Genomic DNA, 23,363 nt, shown 5'->3' on the forward strand with positions numbered 1-23,363 from the left:
AGTAAAATTCTTGAAGACTATAGATACAAATATTCACAACAAAATTATAGCAAATATAGTTCAGTAATATATAAAATAGATAATACACCATGACTAGGTGGAATTTATTACAGGAATGCAAGGTTGGTTTAACACTCAAAAATCAGTTAAAAAAAAAAGAATCAATGTAATTCACCATATCAACAAACTGATAAAAAGTCAAATGATCATCTCTAAAGATGCAGAAAAAGCATATGACAAAATCCAAAATTCATTCCTGATAAAAACTCTTGAGCCAACTAGGAATATCAGGTAACATCCCCAACCTAATAAAGGAAATCTACGAAACATTTACAGCCAATGTCAAATATAATGGTGAAAGACCAACTGCTTTCCTCCTATGATCAGGAACAAGGCAAGGATGTCTGCTCTCAACACTTCTATTCAGCATTGTGCTGGATGTTCTATAAGTGCAACAAGGGAAGAAAAAAGAAGTAAAAAGTAGCAAGACTGGAAAGAAAGAAGTTGGACTTTTACTGACAAACAACATAATCACCTGTGTAGAAAATTCAATGGAACTAATACGTGAGTTTATCAAAGGTGCAGAATACAAGATCAATATATAAAGCTCAATTATATTTCTATATATGAACAAATGGATATCTAAAGTTTTAAATATCACTTATAATAGCATCAAAAAATGAAATACTTAGGGATAAATCTGACAAAGGATCTGTAAGACTTGTACACTGAAAACTACAAAATAATAATGAAAGGAAGTAAAGACATAATGAAAAGTTATACTGTGGTTATAGGTCAGAAGACTCAATATTGAGTATTTTTTAGAAAGAGAAATTGAGAAGCTGATTCTCAAATTCATATGAAAATGCAATGGACCTAAAACAACTAAAACGACTTTGAAAAAGGAAGACAAAATTGGAGGGCTAACATAACCTGATTGCAAGATTTATCATTAAGATTACAGTTATCAAGACACTGTGATACTGGTGTGTATGTGTGTGTATGTGTATATATATATTTGTGTGTATATACATACACACAAATAAATCAATGCAACAAAACAGGAAGTACAGAAACAGACCCACACATTTATGGACAACTGAATTTCGTCCATAGAAGATGGACCCACACATTTATGGACAACTGAATTTCGTCCATAGAAGATGGACCCACACATTTATGGACAACTGAATTTCGTCCATAGAAGATGGAGAGTATCTTCCACTAATGGTGCCATAACAATTGCATATGTCTATCTTTGATTCATAGTGACACCATATACAAAAATTAACTCCAAATGGATTATAGAACTAAATGTAAAACATACAACTAAAAAAATTGTGAAGAAAACACAAGAGAAAATCTTTGTGACCTTGGGTTAGGCAAGAATTTCTTAGATATAAAAACAAAAGCACACTCCACAAAGGAAAAAAAGGTTAAATTAGAATAAAAACATACTCTTTTTGAAAGACCCTGTTAAGAAAATGAAAAGATAAGCCACAGTAGAAGATCTCTGCAAAACATATATCTCACAATGGATTTGCATTCATAAAATATAAAGAATCCTCAAAACTCAATTAAAAGAACATGAACAACCAAATTTTAAAAATGAGAAAAACATTAGAACACACACTTCACCAAGAAAGATAAATGGATGGCAACTAAGCCAAAAAAAAAGATGCTTAACATCACTATTCATTAGGGAGATACAAATTAAAATCCCAGTGAGATACTACTACAAACTTATTAGAATGGCTGACATTAAAAAGACAGACCATACCAGGTGTTGGCAAGGATTTGAAGTAACTGGATCTCTCAGACACTGCTGGCTGGATGTAAAAATGGTACAAACACTTTGGAAAACTATTTGTCAGTTTCCTAAAAAGTGAAACATACATCTACCATATGACATAGCCATTCCACTCCTAGGTATTCACCCAAGAAAAATGAAAGCAAATGTCCATACAAAGCACTGTACACGAAAGTTAATGGCAGCTTTATTTTTAATAGTCAAAACTGGAAATAATCCAAACATCCATCAACAGATGAATGGATAAACAGTCTGTAGTACTTGCAGACAATGGAATGCAACTCAGAAATAACATGAACTACTGATACATGCTACAACATGGATGAATCTCAAAATAATTATGCTGAGTGAAATAAGCCAGAACAAAAATAGAGAACACATCAATACTTTATGATTTCATTTATATAAAGTTCTGGAAAATGCAAACTAACCTAGAGTGATGGCACATCAGTGGTTGCCTAGGGAAAGGGCTGGGGTGAGAAGAGGTTAGGGAGGTATTGAAAAAGGATATGAAGAAGCTTTTGGGAGTGACGGATATGTTTACTAACTTCATCATGTGACGGATACACACACACACACACGTTAAAATGTTATGTTACTTAATATGTTCAGATTACTGTATGTCAATTAATAATTATTGCTTTAAAAAGTTGCAATAAACAAAACTGAAAGGCAAGTAAGTTGGGGATGGTTCTTGCAAAATATGTGCCAGTGAAGTTATTCTTAATATCAGATAGGTGAACATATACATATACATACACCAACACACACACTCAAAGGACACAAATAGGAAATTAAAAAAAGAAAAAAACAGTGTCTATTAATGATATGGAACATATATAATTTCACTAATAATCAGAGAAATAAAAAGTAAAATAGCAAGACACCTCATTTCACCCACCAAATTGATAAAGTAATAGAGAAAAGATACATTTTTTTGGTGAGGGCATAAGGAAACAGTCATCTTTATACACTCCTGGAAGAATAGAATGGGAACATTCTCTGACCAAGTATCATCCTTCTACAGGGAGTTTCTACATGGCAGTTTCTACTTGTTTTGTTTTGATTTATTTTAGTAAAAGAGGCAGGGTGTAAGGTAGAGCATAGGAGGGATGCAACAGTGAAGATGGGAAACAAGGTTTCTTTCACCTACAAATTTGGATTTCTTTGCAGACTTGCGTTTTATCTGAAGTAGGTGTTGGGATTTCAGGTTATCTTTTATTTCCTTCTTTTTGTTTATTTCTATTTTCTAAATGTTCTGCAAAGCCTATTACTTCTGTAATTAGAGGAAAAGTGATATGAAAAAATTTTATCTCAAAGTCTAAGTATAAATCACTACAACAGAAAATGGTAATATATATTTCCAGAAAATAATTTGACAATAGGGATAAAATAACTTTAGCCAGGTAATTCTCCGTATTTTAAGCTATAACTGAAAATGAAGAAAATCTATAAGGAAATAATTTGAAACTAAAAAATTTTTATAAAAGAATATGTTATCTTAATTTTATTAATTCCTTTTAATTTTTCTCACAAATATAATAAAAATTCCTCATAGAAAAACCAGAAAACACAATTTGTTCCCATTTTACGGGAGAAAGCTAAGTCATGGATTTATGGACAATACCTTTTCGTGTATGGCACAAAATATACTGTATTGCTCAGACTCATTTTAGCAGCAATCTTTTTTTTTCTCTTTTATAACTTCAGTCTTTTGTATTTATGGTGAACCTATGAAAAAAGAAGAATAAAATATGTAATTATAGGGGCAAAATTCAAGAAGCAATAATCGATAACATGATAGTTTTAAATATTTACAAATGTAACATTACAAAGTTAAAATGTTATCTTCATCAGTTTGTGGATGACAAATGTAAAAGGTAGGATTTTCACAACAAAGACACAAGCTACTGTCTCACAAACAATATCAGGTAAACAAATGTGTCGTTAGATTTTCAGAATCTATACTGAGGCTTCCACCGGTCTGTCTGAGTCCAAGGAAACTCAATAGAGGCTACGAGTAGACAGGACTAATCTGACAGCATGTGGTGATGCTACTGATTCTCTGTCAGTACGGCTTATATTTTGAATTGCTTTTCCAATAGGCATGATGATTTATATTGACTCATCTATCTTCCCTTTCCTGGTCTCTCTATAACCAATCTTTCAGATTTGGGGGTAGTGATAATTATTATCTATCAAAGAAGTACATGCTCAGTGTAGAAAATATAAAAAATATACACCATTATGAAAAAAAATCCTTAATCCTACCTAGGACAAACTTCATTAGCAATTGGGATAATTTTCTCCATGAACATATTTACTTCTTCAAGCACATATTTATTTTTTTATACAGCTGAAATCACATTGTACATATAATTCCACAGTCAGCCTGTTTATCTAACTCTAGATTATACATATTTTGCCATGTTATCAAACATTATTCACAAAGATAATTTAAGGGCTGCTCAATGTGTATCGTATGGAAGAGCCACAACTCATTCACAACAGTTTCTCCACAATTTGAAACCAAGGCTGTTATTCAACCCTCTGTTTGTTGAACTACTAAAAATTATTGTTTTGAAGACCTTTGTGCTTATTATCTATGCACTTAACATTTAGGGCTTTTTTGGAATGGATTTCTAGAAGTAGAACCACTGGGTCAAAGAATCTAACAATTTAAAACATGTATATTGAAATAATCTTTGGATGCTTGACTAGCTTTGGAGATGAAATCCTTACAGGAGGAAAAAACTATACATAAAAAAAAAAGGCACTGACCTCCATTTTCACATTTTTCCTGTAGAGGATATCCCAATCTCTTCTCACGTCTATACTTACAAACTAATCTTTTTCATTATTTTGTTATTCCCTCTGATTCTATGGCTGTGGAATGCTTTAGATTAACTGGTAGCTAAAACTTGCCTGAATTCAGCATCACATTTTACCTAACCATCAACCAATCAATAACTACAATGTCTGCATGTATGTCCTGCTAATCTAGTCTGACTATAGCTTCAAGGAAGTAAAACACTCCTTATTATATGAACACTAGTTGCGAAATTTCTGAGAAAGTAGTTTTAAATAAGGCATTTACTAACATCCTCATGTCCTGAATAGCTCGAAATGCAGGAGGTGCTCACTCCTAGAAAATATATTTTTAATACTATGGACACACATGCCTAGTATTTTTCTTCTCTCTAAATACTTATTCATTTTTACATAATTTTTCTTAAAATGGGTACTCTCTCCATCTGCAGTTGCATGGCTCTATAAATGTTTTAAAATAAACTCTCTAAGACACCTAGGAATTAAACTTTCTTGATTTTATCATTTCCCCCCCCTGCTAGAATACTGCACATGGTATTGAAGCTGAAAACCATATTCCTAAAGTTCATCTATTACACCTAAAAGATGTTCACAGTTTTGTCCCATTTAACCACCTTCCTTCTTTCTTTATAAATGCCTCTTGGATTCCATGAAACTGTCTTCCCCTGTTTTTCCACATTATTCCTCCTATAGCTCCTCTCCTCTCTGAGCTCTAAATCAGTGTGCTCCTCCAGGTATTTCCCAAAGCCCTCTGTGTGATGCAAGCTGCTATCCTAATTTCTGTTCACTTGAATGGTTTCAAGTAACACTTTGTCACTAGACAGTTCTGGCCTCCAGGCTAAATCCCAGTCCCATTCTTTCAACTATCTGTTTGGCTTCTCCCCTAAATGTCTCACATGTACCTCACAATAACTTTCACTCTCCCCTTCTCCTTGTCCTTAACATTCAACTAAATCACAAGTGTGCTTCAAATATTTCTTTTTATCTGTTCTTCACTTTTCTGTTCTGTTAGCATTTGTTATCTCTTTCCTCTGTTTCTGCTCTTTCAGCCTCTCGTCTAAATTTTCTGGAATTCATCTTTAAAACACTATTATCACAATCACCTTCCTGAAGCACAGTTGAGATAATATCACAGCTCTGCTCAAAATCCTTCCATGTTCCCACACTGCCTACAGGATTAAGGTTAACTTTACCTAACTAACATTCAAAGCTGGCCTCAAACCACTACCCCAACCTAAATTCTTAGACTCTATAATCAGGAAAAAATGAATTACTACAGTTGCATTTTCATGCCTTTGCCTTTGCTTATGCTACTGCCTCTACCCAGAATATCCATATCCCAATTACTCTCACAGTCCAGCAAAATGTCACCTCCCTTATAAGACCAACCATTTTCTCCCTTTGCATCAGTTTTAAATACTCATATATATTAGTACTCTAACTGGATGACAAGTGCTTCTTCAGAGGAGGATACATGTCAGATCTAAGTTTTGATTAATCATTATATTTCCATGGCATCTTTAAAAAATTATTTTTGAGATACAATTCACGTACGATTCACCCATTTAAAGTGTACAATGGTTTTTAGTATACTCACAAGTATGTGCAAGCATCACCACAGTCAATTTTAGAACATTTTCATCACCACAAAAAGAAGTCCCATTTCCTTTAGCTATCAAGTCCTCCCACCCCGATCACTCCATTCCTTAGCAACCACTAATCTGTCTCTATAGATTTCCCTGTTCTGAACATTTCATTTGAATGGAATCATATGATATGAGGTTTTCTGTGACTGACTTCTCTCCCTAGCATAATGTTTTTAAGGTTCACCCATGTTGTAGCATGAATCAATATTTCTTTCTATTAACAAATAGAAATCCACTGTATAGATATACCACACTTCGTTTATCCACTTATAAGCTGATGTATATTTGGGTTGTTTCCACTTTTTGGCTATTATGAATAATGCTGTTATAATCACTTGTGTACACATACATTTAGTTTCTCTTTTTTTTTTTTTTTTGTGCGGTACGTGGGCCTCTCACTGTTGTGGCCCCTCCCATTGCAGAGCACAGGCTCCGGACGCGCAGGCTCAGCGGCCATGGCTCACGGGCCCAGCCGCTCCGTGGCACGTGGGATCCTCCCGGACCAGGGCACAAACCCACATCCCCTGCATCGGCAGGCGGACTCTCAACCACTGTGCCACCAGGGAAGCCCCTGTGGCATCTTTATATAACAGTCCATAAAAATCTGCTGAAATCTCCTTCCCTTTTCCACTCAAATCTTAGCACTAAAAATGTTCTTTAAATTCATCCTTCCCTCAAAAGCTGAACAAGGACGTTTTTCCTTCCAAGAGGACAGCATTTTAAGAATTAACTGAAGATGAAGTGATATGCATGAAATTATTTTTTTCCTCTTCCTTGACCTCCTGCAACCTCAGGTATTACCATTTATAGTGAGAACTCAGAACTGTGCCAAGAATGTAGAATTTCAGGTCTTAGGCTCTTGGGCCAACTGAACAATCCAGCTAGCTTAAAGGCAAAGATTGCATCAGAGATGTGAAACTGAAATAATTTTCTTCATGCTTTATTCTAAGGAATGGAAATCCTCCAAGAATGATAGTCAAGTAAATTATTTTTCACAGACATTCTAACTTAATATACACTTGATAGAGAGTAGAAATATAAATATTTTTTCATATTTTTCCTTTTCTCAGAAACTTTCAAGAAAGATGATTCAGTGAAGATCTTAGTTGCCTTTCAATGTTGTAGTCACACTTCTGCAACAATAAACTTCGAGCCAACTAGATTGAAAATCCACAATATTTTAGCATTAAGAAAGGGAGTAAGATTAAGAATGTTTCATATAGGTTATTACTTATATGTGGAATCTAAAATATGACACAAATGAACTTATCTACGAAACAGAAACAAATTCACAAACATAGAGAACAGACTTGTCGTTGCCAAGTGGGATGGGGAGTGCGGAAGGGATGGATTGGGAGTTTGGGATCAGCAGATGCAAACTATTATATTTAGAATGGATAAACAACAACATCCTACTGTATAGCACAGGGAACTACATTCAATAACCTGTGATAAGCCATAATGGAAAAGAATATGAAAAAGAATGTATATATATGTATAACTGAATCACTTTTCTGTACAGCAGGAATTAATACAACATTGTAAATTAACTATACTTCAATTAAAAAAAATAAAAAAAAGAATGTTTCACATTGGAAAGAATTATAAAGATCAGACATATCAATTGTTTTTTTTTTAATTCAATCTCAGAAAAGTTAAGTGTCAAATCATACTTATGCAGTACTGTTATCCCAAATTAAAATTCCTTCTAATTTCTCACTTCAGAAAACTTTTTTCTGAATCAAGCTGCTTAAGTCAGACTTCAGAACACCAAACAGTTTCCTATTTTGCTATATTTTGGAGGTTAATAAGAAAAGTGTAATTTAATAAGATTGAACTTCTCTGTATTTCTCCAAATAATACTTGAATACATAGTGGTGGGCTCAGTTCTTATGGAGACTGAAGCATTGACAAATTTGGAGATCTCTTTAGGAAAAAAAATTTTACAAAATTTCCACACAAGAATAGGTATAGGGCCTTAGAAGGGGCTGGTGTAAATAAGGGGCTCTGAAATGTAAGATTCACAGTAAATTTGCCCGTGTAAATTCCTATTATTGCATTCATTATCTTGCCCCAAGAAGGTATACAGAGGCAGGCAAAATCTTCATTTTACAGCAGTGAAAAATAGAGTAGAAATAGGTGATTGGACTTTTTCAAAGTCAGGACCAGTCTGGTGTTTTCCCTCCCCTGTTCATATAATACAACCTCCCAATACAGACTTAAAGAAAACTATCTTTAAAGAAATAAACAGAAAACATATTTTGGACAGTTGTTACCACTGACTGCCACTAATACCTAACTATTATTCTGAGGTAAGAAACCATTTTTATGGTACTTTCACTGTGAAAGTAAAACTAGATGACAGGTGTTTTTTTATGCCAAATGATCACATAGCCCATCATGACAGAATCTGAGAACTGGAAAGGGACCTTTGTGATCATCTAATTTCTACTTAAGCAAATAATGCAGAAGTATCTGGGGCACTGATTATCATAATAATGATAACCTGTAGACTACTTTGAGGTCACCATTTAAGACTATGTGTGCTTAAAAAGTAAAAATATCAATTCTTTTGGTTTCTTAAAGAGTATTAGTTTCTCCCTCCCTTAAAAAAAGATGTTTAGGTTAGAGAGACAAATGGGAAAGGAAGAGATCCTTTGGATTTCTTAAATTTAACACTGAAAGTTTTTGTTCTCTCTGATAGTTTTGTATGTGGTTAGCAACTTGAAATCAATTATGCATTCATTTTGGGGAAACCAGTACTTTACATGGGTCTTAAAATCAAGACCAGTACAAAAATGGTGTCTATGTCTACATAAATTCTGAACTACTCTAATAGATTTAACCGGTCTTTTGAAGTTTTCATTTTGCACAACTTAATCATATGTGTGGTATGAAAATTGTAATATTTGTAATATACAATAATAATTTACTCTTTAATACAGGGTTCCTCAAACTTGATTAATATTCAGATCCCTTAGAGAAAAATTCTCACAGATCCCTAACATTTTCTGAAATTATTTTTAGTCATTCATTTATTCATGTGTTCATTCATTCAGCAAATATTTATTAAGTGCTTAATATGTGTCCAGTACTGAACAAGGCTTTTAGTTCTTTCCTACTCTCATAGAACTTACATTCTAGTGGAGAGAGACACATAAATATTGATATATCAGGTACTAATAAATATCATAAAGAAAAATAAGATAAAGTAGAGTCAGTGGTCGGGATAAGCCACAGAACTCTTTGGTCATAAGGCAATCATCCAGATGATCCACCATAGCTTATTATTTAGGAGACAATCCTCAAAATGAAAATATAACATTTAAAAATCTCATGGAGGGCTTCCCTGGTGGCGCAGTGGTTGAGAGTCTGCCTGCCAATGCAGGGGACACGGGGTTCGAGCCCTGGTCTGGGAAGATCCCACGTGCCACGGAGCAACTGGGCCCGTGAGCCACAAATACTGAGCTCTGTGCGTCTGGAGCCTGTGCTCCACAGCAAGAGAGGCCGCGACAGTGAGAGGCCCGCGCGCCGCGATGAAGAGTAGCCCCCGCTTGCCACAACTAGAGAAAGCCCTCGCACAGAAACGAAGACCCAACACAGCCAAAAATAAATAAATGAATAAAAATCTCATGGAGAATTTCTGACCTATTTTCATGTCTTCAAATTCCTAGGAGTCTGTGAATTTACTTGAAAACACTCTAGAATGGAATCATATCTTACCTAAGGTGGTTGGGTACAAAGGTGGACACTTAAGGCCAAAACTGCATACAGTTCAAATTATCCTTGAAAATCCCAGTATGCATGGTTTTGTTTATACAAGCCTTTAAAGTAATTCTCACGCACCACTGCGTTAGTCTAAAGGAAGAAAGTCTACCTACAAAAGGAATTCTTAACCTTTTTTGTGACATTGATCACAGGCAGTCCACAGCCTATGACACCTTCTCAGAATAATGTTTTATTTATTTGTTTATTTTTGGCTGCACCACACGGCATGCGGGATCTTAGTTCCCTGACCACGGATCGAACCCCTGCCCTCTGCAGTGGAAGTGTGGAGTCTTAACTACTGGACCACCAGGGAAGTCCCTCAGAATAATGATTTAAATGAAAAATATTAACCACTTAGAATTACAAAGGCAAGGAAACCAATCATACTGAAATAGTTACCAAAATATTAAAAAACAGATTTGTGATAATATATGTGCCTTTTTCTTTTTCTTTGCCGTGCTGCGTGTCTTGCGGGATCCTAGTTCCCTGACAAGGGATCCAACCCGGACGCTGGGCAGTGAAAGCGCTAAGCCCTAACCACTGGGCCTCCAGGGAATTCCCTATGGCTTCTTTATTAATTCATTTCGTAATGAGAGTTAGTAGGAAGTATAATAACCACAATAATTTCAAAGAGTGGTGAACTTAATATTTTGAGATTTCTGTTAACTGTAATGTGTTATAAACTATCTGGGATTTCTTTTGGTGATTGGTGACAAAAATCTCAGATATTGCTAATACTTGTGTGGTTTGTTGCCAACATTTGTAAATTACAAGACATGCTAAATTTCAGTTAGAGGTTAGTAAAAACAAAAACTTCACGTTTTCTGACAGATTCCTTGATCTGCAGAAATCTGGATGTTTAAATCATTCTCTCTTCAAGATACCAGTATAAATGAGGAATTCTGAAGAATTCCAAAGAAAGCCTTCTTATCTGCAGAGTTTACTCCATTCTGTTTTCTATCAAGCCTCTATAATTTCTCTTAATAGAAAGTAATAGAATGCTGTGAGCATTAAATGAGATAACATATACCAGGTATATAGTAGGTATGGAAAAAAGGTTTGCTAGATATGAACATAATTCTTACTTGAAAAAAATCCATATAACATGCAGTTATTTGAAAAGTTGCAGAGATTAACTTGGCATTTCCCACAGTGATTCCACTGAACAGCTCTCATTTCTTTGCCTTTTGGCATTGGCAGCCCCATTACTATAGCATTGCATCTAGCCTTGTGGGAGTTAGTTGAAATGCATGTATGCAGCTGTTCTACTGTAAGTACTAAAGATAACAGCCTCTGTCAGGGTTTTTTGTTTTGTTTTGTTTTTTGCCATACACGGGCCTCTCACTGTTGTGGCCTCTCCCGCCGCGGAGCACAGGCTCCGGACGCTCAGGCCCAGCGGCCATGGCCCACGAACCCAGCTGCTCCGCGGCATATGGGATCCCCCTGGACCGGGGCACAAACCCACGTCCCCTGCATCAGCAGGCGGACTCTCAACCACTGCGCCACCAGGGAAGCCCTCTGTCAGGGTTTTTCGTTGCAAATAACAGAAACCAACTCTGGCTAACTTAGAAAAGAAATTTAATTATAGGTGTGATACTGTGACTTATAGTACGAAATATATATTTGGTCTTCATCTGGTACAGACTCCTAAGCCCCTTAGAATTTTCTAAGAGCAATAAAGGTGAAAGGAGTGTCTTTTGTTATTCATGACAACTCCCTACCAACCACACCTGAGTTTATGCTAATATGGTGACTTTTAGAAAGCCCCTGAGGATAGACAGGTGTTGGTAACCAAAGGAACCAAACCAGATTAAAGAGTTGGAATTTTCAGCCCCAACCCCTGACCTCAGGACTTAGAGTTCAATCACCAGGGACCAAAGATTTAATCAGTCATGCCTACATAATGAAGCTTCCATAAAACCCTAAAAGGATGGTGTCTGGAGAGCTTGTGGGTTGGTGAACCATCCACATGTCCTGAGGGTGGCACACCCTAGTTCTGTCTTCATGGGGACAGAAGCTCCTGTGCTTGGGACCCTTCCAGACCTCACCCTATGTACCTCTTCATCTGGCTGTTTATCTGTATCCTTTATAATATCCTTTATAATAAATAGGTAAATGTAAGTAAATGTGTCTCTGAGCTCTGTGAGCCACTCTAGCAAAACCCCCTCCACAAATTCGAGGAAGTCTTGTAGGAACCTCTGATCTACAGCTGGTTGGTCAGAAGCACAGGTAACAACTCGGACTTGCAACAAGCATCTGAAGTTTGGGGTGTGGGAGTGGCTGCGGGCAGCCTTGTGAGACTGTGCCCTTGCCCTGTGGGATCTGATGCTATCTCCAGGCAGATAGGGTCAGAATTGAGTTAAAACCTTGATGCTGTTAGAAAACACCCATCAGAATAGGCTGTCTCACAGAACAAACCAGAAAGCTCAGAAAATAGACAGGATCCTAGAAGGGCAAAGCCATAATCAAGATCATGCCACAGTAATTGTCTGCTGATGCCACTGCCACTTGTTTCTGTTCTCCTAGACTGCCACAAATTGTCTCTGTTGTGCCCTAAGCTCTCAAGATTCAAAGTCCTGGGTGGGAGCAACTGATTGACCAAAATCACATGTCCATAGGCCAGTTGCCAGGCAACCAAGAAATGAATATCTACTTGTGCTTCTTCCATATCCATAGAAGAAGGAGGACCATTGCCTCCCTCCTGTATCCAAAACAGGATAATGTGATAAAGTGATGGGCAACCCATACTATATAGTATATATATTTACTCATTAATGATTAAGAGCCATATCATAGCTCAGAGGATAAGGGACAAACTGCAGCATTCCAGTTTCTAATTCTGTCTCCTTACTCAATTCCCTCTAACCTAAGTTCTATTTGTTTAAGCTTTTTCTACATCTACAAAATCTTACTCTTCTCATGTGTTTAATAAAAGGTATAATGACCCTGAAGCAGTGTTCAACTATTCATTCACTCATTTATTCATTCAACACTTACTGGATACCCGCTGTGCTTAAGACATCATGCTAGGTGTTGAAAAATATATAACACTGATATGTGTTCACCAGAAACTAATTATCTAGAACCGGTGCATGTTGCAAGTACTACAGAAGTTCAAAAGAGGGAGAGAACTTCTAACTCTCTAAGGAGCTGGGGGGTGGGAATGGGCAGGTGATTGATGGCTTCATGGTAGAAATAGCATTTGGATTGCTCTGTAAAGAACAGGGAGAGATTTTATAGGAAACGGTGTGAGCAAATGATTGGAGTTTGCAGCATGTAATGGCAAGTAACTTAAGTGGTTGTTCTGCAGATCTGCGATGGGATCCTTTGGAAACAAAGCTGGAAGAGTCTAATGGGTCTAGATTATCCAGGAGTTTGAATACCATGCAAAGGATTTTAAGCTTTTAAACTGTAAATGATGAAATCATTTAATATTAGAATCAGGCTTCAAATAATTAGTTGTTTGGCAGTAATATACAGGTTAGAATGGAAACATTTTATTTAAAAACATTATGCACACATCATAGAAAAAAAGAATTGGAAGAATATAGACCAAAATGTTAATAGTGATTATCTTTGGGTATTGGGAATATAGGCATTTTGTTCTCTTTTTACCTTTCTGTATTTTATATATTTTCTCCATTGAATACATATTACTTTGTAACAGAAAAAGAAAGCTAAAAACATTTTTAAAAGAATGAATCGGAATGGGAGACTAGAGCAGGAAGGTCAAGTTAGGGCTACCAAACAAGAAAGCATGATAATCTTATTCTAGAATGTTGGCAATAAAATTGAAAGCAGAAGGCAGGTACCATGCCTCTGGATGCGAGAATAACACAGTAATAACATGGCGCAGAACCAGCAATTGATGGGCTATATAGCCTGAAAAAGACATGGGAGTCAAAGTTAGCTCTGAGGCTCTAAGATCAAGTGACAGAGACGGTAACTGTTCTATAAACAAAAATAGGGAATTCAGCAGAAGGAACAAGTTTAATAGTAAAAAGATGGTGACTGTATTCCAGCCAAAATGACTTTTAAGTGCTAGATGGGCATCTAGGTACAAATACATGGCATGTAGAAAGAAATAGAGGTTGAAGTTCAGGGGCAACAACGGAGCCAAAGATTCAGATCTGGAATTATTTGTATAAGGTAGATAAGAACTCAAGAAGGAACTATGGTAACTTAGGCAAAATATGCACAGGGAAAAGGCTGAGAATAAAATTTTGGGGAAATATTTTAAAGTTGAATTCTTAGTAAATGCTAGATAAGTACTAAGTACAGTATTATATTTCTATAATTAGGTATTCACTCCATTTTATATATAATCAAAAGGTTAAAATGACTTCCCAGAGTCTAACAAATTGTGATGAATAGTGAAAAGAATACTATCAGAGATAAAATTCAGGGAATTCCCTGGCGGTCCAGTGGGCAGGACTCTGTGCTTTCACTGCTGAGGGCCTGGGTTCAATCCTTGGTCAGGGAACTAAGATACCACAAGACGTGCAGTGTAGTAAAAAAACAAACAAAAAACCAAATTTTTATATAAACTGGCTTTTGCTTCATGTCAATTTTATATATATATATATATATATATATATATATATTCCCTTGTCTTTCTGTCCTTGGAAATGTATTTTGAGAAAAGAAAATATGTGTACTACAACAATAAAATGAACCAACTGACTTTTAATTGCTAAGTTAATCTATATATTTTATATATTTTTTACGTTCTCTTTATAATCAGAATTTTAGATTTGGAATGGATCTAAGATGGGCTCAAATAGTTTCTAAGTAGTTTAGTAGTAATGACTTGGTATCATTACAGTCTAGATTGAATTCCTGATCAAAGAAACTTGCCAGTTGGGTAGCAAGCATCATGATACATATAGTGGAAAGAACTCTAAATGGAAGACAGAAGCCTTAGGTCCTAATCCCATATTGGTCCCTAAATAGCTTTTCAGCTTTAATCAAGATATATATATATATATATACATACACACACACACATATGTATATTTCGGTTGTGCCACAGGGCACGGGTTCGATCCTGACCAGGGAAGGAACTCGCGCCCCCTGCAGTGGAAGCGCAGAATCTTAACCACTGGACTGCCAGGGAAGTCCCTAATCAAGTTATTTAATTTCTCAAAGGCTCAGTTTCCTGGTCTTGGGGCTAGTTGAGACAATCTCTAAGTTCCATTCAACTCTGAAAGTCTATGATTATGTATGATATCACTTATATTTGGAATCTAAAATATGACACAAATGAACTTATCTACGAAACAGAACACACACACACACACACACACACACTGCTCTGAGTTCAATATATCCGAAATTCCCAGTAATCTTCACTTTAATTGTTCCAAATTCAAATAAAATAAAAACCCAAGATATAAACACCTTTAGTCTCTGCAAATTTTACCTGCCACTTATGAAGGCATTGTGAGAGTCCTGTATTTACAACTTTTGACTCCCTACTACAGGATTACAATGCCAGGCACTGGAGATAAAAGAACATGCAGAAATAAGAGCTTTGAAAATAAACCTTCTTACAGCTAATGAAGGATTATCTGGCATGCAATTTTTCTAAAATGCCAGAGCTATAAGCAAGTTCTTTGTTTGTTTGGGACTATTTCTCTCCTGTCTCCACTTTGTTGCCCTGAAAATAAAAGTTTTCCTTAAGCTTTAGGGACCCTAAAACGTCAAAATTAAATTGTGTATTCTTTTTTTTTTTTTTTTTATGGTACGCGGGTCTCTCACTATTGTGGCCTCTCCCATTGCGGAGCACAGGCTCCGGAGGCGCAGGCTCAGCGGCCATGGCTCACGGGCCCAGCCGCTCCACGGCATGTGGGGTCTTCCGGGACCGGGGCACGAACCCGTGTCCCCTGCATCGGCAGGTGGGCTCTCAACAACTGTGCCACCAGGGAAGCCCTTAAATTGTGTATTCTTAAATTTAAATTTACTTCTTCGGAAAAAGGCCTACTTGGCCTCTTCTATAAACTGAATTGTGTCCCCCCCAAAATTCATATTTTGAAACTCTAATGTCTCCTGTGACTATATTTGAAGATAGGGCCTTTGGGAGGTAATTAAGGCTAAATGAAGTCATAAGGATGGGGAACATTATCTAGGACTGATGGTCTTATAAGAAGAGGAGGAGAAAAAGCTCTCCCCAACATACACCTCACACCACGTAAGGAGGAAAGGCCATGTGAGCACAACTCCAGAAGGTGTACAGGAAGAGAGACCTCACCAGAAAACTTAAGTGGTTGGCACCTTGATCTTGGACTTCTCAGACTCTAGAACTGTGAGAAAATAAATTTCTATTGTTTAGGCACCCAGTCTGCGGTACTTTGTTATAGCAGCCTGAGCAGACTAAGATAACCCCCTTACTTAATTTTTGGACTAAGATTTGGACAATTTTCAAATGGTTTTCAGGTAGCTAGAGAAACTAATCCTTTAATAATCCTTTTCCTTTCAAAAATATATCTTGATAAGTCAAAGAATTGGGTAGAAATATTATTTTCTGAACTACAAGAAAAAGTTTACAATTACTTCATCAGTTTCTACCCAATAACTTAAAAAACATAAATAAATATGGTAGAGTGCATATACTCAAGTGTAAAATCTTGACTTAAAATCTGTTTCCAAAAGCTCTCTGCATTTATTTGATCTTTCAACAATACTGCTCTGAATATGAACCTCAAATATATAAATTCCACAAGATATAAGTAATTACAAGTACTTTCTTGTTCAAGTATTTAAAGCAATTTCTTCATACTTGAGTGATGTACTTGAAATTTAGAAACTGAATGAACCCTATCAGTTCTCTATATACCACTAGATTTAAAAAACTCTTTAAAGCTGTTTATGAATGGAATCCATTCCCGACCCTACTGCCTGCATCATCAACCTGAAAGTAAAATCTGACCATGCCACTCTCCAGCTTAAAACCCTTTAATCCCATCACGTATAGGATATAAAATCCAAGCTCCTTGTAGATAGAGGGCAAATAAAATCCTCTGTGATCTGTTCCCTGTCTGCTCTTTTTTTTTCATTATTAATTAATTAATTAATTTTTGGCTGCGTTGGGTCTTCACTGCTGTGCACGGGCTTTCTCTAGTTATGGCGAGCAGGGGCTACTCTTCTGTGCATTGCGTGGGCTTCTCATTGTGGTGGCTTCTCTTGTTGCGGATCACGGGCTCTAGGCACGTGGGCTTCAGTAGTTGTGGCACACAGGTTCAGTAGTTGTGGTGCACGGACTTAGTTGCTCTGCAGCATGTAGGATCTTCCCGGACCAGGGCTTGAGCCCATGTCCCCTGTGTTGGCAGGCAGATTCTTAACCACTGTGCCACCAGGAAGTCCTCCTTGTCTGCTCTTGAACCCTGTCCTTAGTAAATCCAGGGCCTCACAGCATCTGTTGGCAACCTCTTTCTTCTCCTTCTTCCTAGATAACTAAAATTTGTTCAAGAATCTGCTTAGACAGTACCTCTTCAGGGAAACTTTCCTGACTCTCCCCCAAGCTGGGGTGGGTTTTTTCCTTTATGTTCCCACAGAAGGGCGCTGTAAACATTTCTCATATACTGGGTATAAACACGGATTTAGGTTGTCTTAGGTAAATGTTTCTCCATTAGGACCATACAATGCTAGGGGAACAGGATCATATTTCTACCACCAGGGCCTAACAAACTGGTTGGTACACTGCATATGGCTGGTATATGTTGCTGAATTATACTAATTCACATACCAAATACACTAAGGCATTTATAATTTTAAGGAATATTATGGCAAATATTTTTGTTAAACAAATGGTAACCATCACTCCTTCATGTTTTTTGAATTACTATTTCTACAGGTTGCTTTATTTAAAAATGAACTTGACCTTTATTTTGAAAATTTACTATGTATTTTTTTAAAGTGATATCATTTTTTTTTAAGTCTTTACTGAATTTGTTACAATATTGCTTCTGTTTTATGTCTTGGTTTTTTGGCTGCAAGGCATGTGGGATCTTAGCTCCCTGACCAGGGATCAAACTGGTACCCTGGCATTGGAAGGTGAAGTCTTAAACCCTCGACAGCCAGGGAAGTCCCTGAAAATTTAGTATGTATTTTATTGAACTACCTGGTACCCAAATGTCAATAATTTCAGAATTATCAGCACTCTCAACTTATTTGTCCAAGAACCTATTTTTAATGGGTGTCTTAAAGAACTGGCATTTGATATCACACTATTTAAACATCAAGAAACCCCCTGGGAGCTGGTCTACATGTATTATTTTTTTAAGTGAAATAAAATCTATATTACATATTAAACAACAATTTAATCCTGTTATACAATATTTCTTCCACATGGACAATCATAGTACATGGCATCTTTGCATTAAGTAGTTTAGAACCAGTTACTTAGGCCTGCCTTCAGTCAACAGACTAAAATTTCACTTATATTGGTTTATAGGACTTCATTCAGTCTTTGAGTTTTTTTAGAATATTCATTCATTATTGCTTTTGATAAATGAACTAATCTTAGCACAAATATAATAGAAAAGAGAAAATCAACAAGAATTTATTTTAGATTATTATAAGACAGAAAGAAGTAAGAGTTACTTTCATTAGCAGGACCTAGTTTAATGTAATCAACATTGTCCTGACCATACAACATTTATTCAATGCTCACTATGTGCCGGGCACTGTACATCACCTCATTTAAACCTTAACACACTACTATGACAGACTTACTACTATAAATCTCATTTTACAGATTAAAAATCTGAGACCCAACTTCACAGAGCTAGTGCATGGTAGAGCTGGGATTCAAATCTAGACTGTCCAACCTCAAGCCCATCCTCTTAACCACTATGGTATACTTTTCAGTTAAATCACTGTATGAAAAGATTTCAGAAATTAATGACCTGATAAATTATAAAGGATTCCATCTAGCCTACAATATTCCTGAATACTAACTGCTTAATCATTTTGATTTGCTCCACCCAAGGCCAAACCAGAAGATTAAGTCCTTCTGTCTAAAACTCTTTTTACTTTGTGCTTTACAAAAAAAAAAGGCGGGCTTCCTTGGTGGCGCAGTGGTTGAGAGTCTGCCTGCCGATGCAGGGGACACGGGTTTGTGCCCCGGTCTGGGAAGATCCCACATGCCGCGGAGCGGCTAGGCCTGTGAGCCATGGCCGCTGAGCCTGCGCGTCCGGAGCCTACGCTCCGCAATGGGAGAGACCACAGCAGTGACAGGCCCGCGTACCGCAAAAAAACAAAAACAAACAAACAAACAAAAACGTCATTATTGAAAATTTCTGTTCACTGAAAAGGAGCGTGCCAATTCAACACAAGGGAAGCCTAAGTATTCCAAAATCTTCTGTGCAGGAGGTAATCCTGTCCTGGGACTTTCAGAGATGCCTTAATAACCTAGAAAATTAGTATTTAAACCTTGAAACTTTTGCCTAATTTCTAATGTTGAAAGAATAACTCAGCATTCTTAGTCACTTTTAATTTTGCTTTGCCACTGGCAGAAGGGCAAGCATGCATAAATGCTGACAGAATACATGTTAGAGCAGTATACTCCTGCGGAAAGTTGCCTTACACTGTTTCAGGAATTCTCTCTCACAGTAACTGCTGTTTTCAAAAGTATATGAACCTACATCTGTTCTAGATAATATATAAGTAAACACAGAATATCAATATTAAAATGCTTTCAAAAAGTAAACAGTCTTACTAACAACTCACCTGGGATATCTCTAAGTTCTTAAATTAACTTTGAGGGGTAGAAAAAGAATAAAAGGAACTGAACTTAATATCCATAAGAATGTCAGCAATACATAGCAAAGTTTTATCCTTTAGGTGTTCAAAATGTAGAGGGAGAGAAGAGCCACATAGGCAAATAATGATACCTATAGTACATTCAATCACCTCCTAAATAAATCTTCTTGCTTCTAACCTCTCCCATACATGGCCCGAAATGTCATTTTCCTAACATAGAGAGCTATAATAATATCACTTTACTATTCAAATATCTTTGATAGAGTCATCCAAACTCCACAGAAAGGTACTCAAGGCTGCTAAGACATGGGCCCAATCCAGGTTTAGTAGATTCCTAGTTATTCTTTAAATGTTCAGAATATTTTCACAGTCTCAACACTGCTTGCGTCTTTTACTTAGCTGGGAAAATCTTTTCACTTCTTTAGAAGTCAAAATCCTACTGCTCCTTTAAGACCCAGTTGAATTTCACCTCTTTTCTTTACTCTGACAATTAAAGTTCAAAGTTACTATGGCACTTTATTTGTAGTCTTAGTATAACATATATCATCTATATCTGATATTATATTAACAGTTTATTGTGAACATATTTGTTTCTTCGAGTGGAAAGTAAGTTGTTCCTTGATCTTTTCATCCATACAGAAGTGATCTTTCTCTTCTTCTGCTCTTTAGCAGCATGGTGTGATTTTTAAATATGTGAATTTAGACAGGGTGACGAGTTGCAGTTTCAACTTAATTCCTAATTCATTTAACAAATATTCATTTAGTGCCTACTATGTGTCAGTCTAAGCACCTGGGGAAACACAACAAAGCTTCCTATTCCGTGGAGCTTAAATTTTAGTGGCGAGAAACAGACATTTAACAATAAACATGATTAAGTAAATTAGTATATTAAAAGAATGATGAGAACTTTGGAACAAGAAAATAGAGCAGGATGGGGATCAAGAATGCCAGAGGTATGGGGTCAAAGCCACAGTTTTAAACAGGGTGATGAGGATATACCTCATTGAGAAGGTGAAGATAGTTGACCCTTCTCAAATTTGGAAGGAGGTAAGGGAGGTGCCAATACCTGGGGAAAGAGTTTTCTAGTCAGAGGGAACAGCTAGTGCAAAGGCCCTAAGGGAGAAGTGTGAGGGAGGACTATGTGGCTGGAACAGAGTGAGCAAAGGGTGAGTTATAATCCAGGTAAGATATGTTGGTGGCTTGAACCAGAGAGACAACAATGGAGGTGGTAAGAATTGATTTTATGTGTGTGTGTGCGCGTGCACATTTCGTTGAGGTATAATTTACATAATAAACTGCAGCCACAGAAAATGTACAATCTAATAAGTTTTGTCAGATGTATATGCTTGTGAAACTATTACCACAATCAAGGAAACATTTCCAATCTTCAAGAATTTCCTTTTGCTCCTTTGCAGTTAAGGTCTCTCCCTCCAACTCTAGCCAACCAAGCAAACAATGGATTTGCTCTCCGGCACTACAGATTAGTTTACATTTTCTAGGATTTCATATAAATTTAATTATACAGTGTATACTGTATATATTCTCTTGTATCTGGCTTTTTGTCACTCAGTCGTATTATGACTTGGAGATCCATGTTGTTGTATGACAGATAAAGGATTTGCTGATGGATTGGATTGAGAGTGTAAGAAAAAAAGAGTAATTTAGGATAAATCCAAGGTATTTGGTCAGAGCAAACTGGAAAAATGGAGCTGCTATCAACTAAGAATGGTCAGGAGGAAAAGGCTAGGGGAAGATAATCAGGAATTAGACTTTTGATATCTTGATCATGCAAATGGAGATACTGAGTCATATGCTTAGGCTGGATATAAATCTGGAGCTCAGAAGTGAGGTATGGACTAGAGATTTAAATTTGGGAATTGTCAGCATATTGTAAGTGGTATTAAACCCATGGTACTGGATGAGATCCCCAAAGACATAAGATGGATACAGAAAAGAAGCTGACCAAGGTCCAAGTTCTGGGACACTCCAACTTTAGGAGACTGGGGAGAAGAGGACACCAAAAAAGGAGACTGAGAAGGAACACCCAGTGAGATAAAAGGAAGAGTGTGGTATCCTGAAAGTCAAGTGTAAAGTTTCAAAAAGGCAGGAGTCAAAACTGTGTCAAGGGACTTCCTGGTGGTGCAGTGATTAAGAGTTCGCCTGCCAATGCAGGAGACACAGGTTCGAGCACTGGTCCGGGAAGATCCTACATGCCACGGAGGAACTAAGCCCGTGCACCACAACTACTGAGCCTGCATTCTAGAGCCTATGAGCCACAACTACTGAGCCCTCGTGCCACAACTAATGAAGCCTACGTGCCTAGAGCCCGTGCTCCACAACGAGAAGCCACCGCAATGAGAAGTCTGCGCACCACAACAAAGAGTAGCCCCTGCTCGCTGCAACTAGAGAAAGCCCACGTGCAGCAATGAAGACCCAATGCAGCGAAAAATAAATACAATGGACCTTTACCTACAGCAAAATGGAGCTCACTGGTGACCCTGACAAGAGCAAATTTGGTGGACTGGTAGGGACACAAGATTTACCGGATAGGTTTAGGAGCAACTGGGAGGAAAGGAATTGTATGTAGGAAGTACAGACAACTCTTGACAAATGTACACAAGAAGGAGAGTAAAGAAATGAAGAGGTAGCTGGGAGGGAAAGTGGGGTTAAAAGAAGTTTTGGTTTTTTTTTTAAAAAAGATGGAAGAGATAAGAATAGATACACAGGCTCATGGGAATGATCCAGGAGGAGGAATAATTGGTGTTGTAGGAGAGAAGGGAGAGTTGCTGAAGTGATGTCCCTGGGTAGACCAGAGAAGAAGGGATCTAGTGAACCAGTAAAGAAAGTAGCTTTAGATTAGGAGCAAGGAGAGTAATCTATTGTAATATGCTTGCTTTGTAACTTTCAACAAGTTGCTTAATCCTTTTAAACCTCAGTTTCCTTATCTGACAATAAAGATTAAAAAATCTGCTTTAGAGAGCTGTCCTGAAGATTAAACCAGAAAACCCATGTGTCTGACCATTTGTAGATATACTCATTATATGTTAGTCTTTTTTCCTCTCATTTACAACTTTAAAAATAAAACTAACCACATTTTCTCTGTGTAAGTTTTAAAAATACGTGTTTTCTTCCTTTCTCAATTATAAACTTCTTGAAGGCAGGAATGGTCTTTTGGCTTTCTTCCCCCTAGCACAAGGGTCTTGACTGAAATAGGTTTTCAATAAATATTCTTTGAATTTATTTCAACAATGTAGGAAGAAAACTCTTTCTAGGATATAAACGAATTGCTGACAATGTGGATAAATCTGTCCAGTCTTCTAGTTTTTAGTCCAGTTTGTCAATTGTTGAGAAAATCTTTGCCAACTTTTGACAAACATAAAAATTTCATGTCCTCTTTTTTTTTTTTTTTTTTTTTTTTGCGTTACGTGGCCTCTCACTGTTGTGGCCTCTCCCGTTGCGGAGCACAGGCTCAGCGGCCATGGCTCACGGGCCCAGCCGCTCCACGGCATGTGGGATCTTCCCGGACCAGGGCACGAACCCATGTCCCC

General features: G+C 37.0%; 1 protein-coding gene across 4 annotated transcripts in view; it reads right to left on the minus strand.

Annotated features, from left to right (window-relative positions):
* The window catches only part of TAOK3 (TAO kinase 3), a 187,969-nt gene that overhangs the window by 91,583 nt on the left and 73,023 nt on the right, over positions 1-23,363 (minus strand). For all 4 annotated transcript variants that reach the window (XM_004281483.4, XM_033408667.2, XM_049698196.1 and 1 more), the window contains one exon: positions 3,438-3,541. The gene's annotated coding sequence lies outside the window, so the exon portion shown is untranslated. The remainder of the gene's footprint in view (positions 1-3,437; positions 3,542-23,363) is intronic.

The sequence above is a fragment of the Orcinus orca genome, chromosome 15, assembly GCF_937001465.1.
Source record: "Orcinus orca chromosome 15, mOrcOrc1.1, whole genome shotgun sequence".
Lineage (NCBI taxonomy): Eukaryota > Metazoa > Chordata > Mammalia > Artiodactyla > Delphinidae > Orcinus > Orcinus orca.